Here is a 1,492-nt window from a genome sequence, read left to right on the forward strand (position 1 = left end):
ATTCTATGACAATTCACAAACTCTCAATTCAGTATTTCAGCAACAATGTTTCAGTGTTTTCACAATTGTTTGATCAAGGTATGCAGTTTCAGTCCTGTGGCTTCAATTTATTTTAGTGTCACACATATTTTTTCATATTTAAGAGCACATATCAGAGCTTTGTTTGCAGAGCAACTGTCACCATACCAGATTTCGAACATATTCAGGATGTGATCAGTGACCTTTAAATAATGTTTAGTAAAAAATATTAGAAGACTAGATATTGGATTGATCAAATTATCCTATATTTCTGCATGAATCCAGTAAAATATTTAGCCTCGGATAATGAGAATATTCTTTCACATTGAGTGAAATGCTACTCTTGATGCATTTCATCAACTTTGTTAATAAATCTAAGTAATGGCTAACAAGCATTTTTGTGCTTTATTCTTCAGAGTACTGTAACCACGAGCTGAAAATGAATGCTATTCACCACCATGATGTCTGTGATTAGAAAAGTTAGGATTTTATGGTCTTATAGTTTCCTGTAATGAATTTGATAATGATAGCTTGTGGCCTTGAGGGGAGAATGTCAGTGTCTGGGGCCAAAATAAACCTCTCAGACTGAGAAACAGGAGCTATGCTTTATTAGGCGGCTAAGAGCTGCCGTCTGATGCTGGACGTGCAGGTGGAGAGACGTCCCCTTAGCAGCGCTTCATCACTGTTGTTACCCACTGAGAAAGAGCAAGACCGTCCCGCGTCAGGCATGAATCATTTCCAAGTGCGTCTGACCCGCTCTCTATAGATCGATGATAATTACCAGCGTGACATGAGTACAATTATTACTGTACAGCATCAGAGGCTGCAGGGGAATGCTGGGAGCTCGATAAAGCTTGAGTTATGGCTCTCGCAGGGCCCACATGAGTCTTGCTCACTAAGCAAGCCATTTTACACTCTTATATGACAGCTTACAGCAGGATATAAGCCTTTACGCTTGTTGCCCATGGAAAGCGTGGCCTGTTTCACCACTGCCTCTCTGTTCTCTACAGGGGTCACATCAGAAGGAATCACATTTTATACTTGATTTTTGGATAAAATAGTACTACAATGACACAGTAAATTACTGTCCCCAGTCCATTTGCAAAAGCTTAGGTATGCAAATAGGCCTATATACAGTATATATAGTGAGTGTGTGTGTGTGTGTGTGTGTGTGTGTCTAAGCTTTTGCAACTTAAGTTTCAATAAAAGCTCAAAAAAATTCTTAGGCCTATATACAGTATATATAGTGAGTGTGTGTGTGTGTGTGTGTGTGTGTGTGTCTAAGCTTTTGCAACTTAAGTTTCAATAAAAGCTCAAAAAAATTCTAATAAAAAAAATCAATACTTTTATTCACACGGATGTATTTAGTTGATCAAAAGTGACAGTTAAGACATTTGAAGTGAAGTGACGTGCGGTGACCCATACTCAGAATTTGTGCTCTGCATTTAACCCATCCAAGTGGACACACACACAG

This window comes from Sinocyclocheilus anshuiensis, unplaced genomic scaffold (genome assembly GCF_001515605.1).
Source record: "Sinocyclocheilus anshuiensis isolate Anshui unplaced genomic scaffold, SAMN03320099.WGS_v1.1 scaffold1346, whole genome shotgun sequence".
NCBI classification, from domain to species: domain Eukaryota; kingdom Metazoa; phylum Chordata; class Actinopteri; order Cypriniformes; family Cyprinidae; genus Sinocyclocheilus; species Sinocyclocheilus anshuiensis.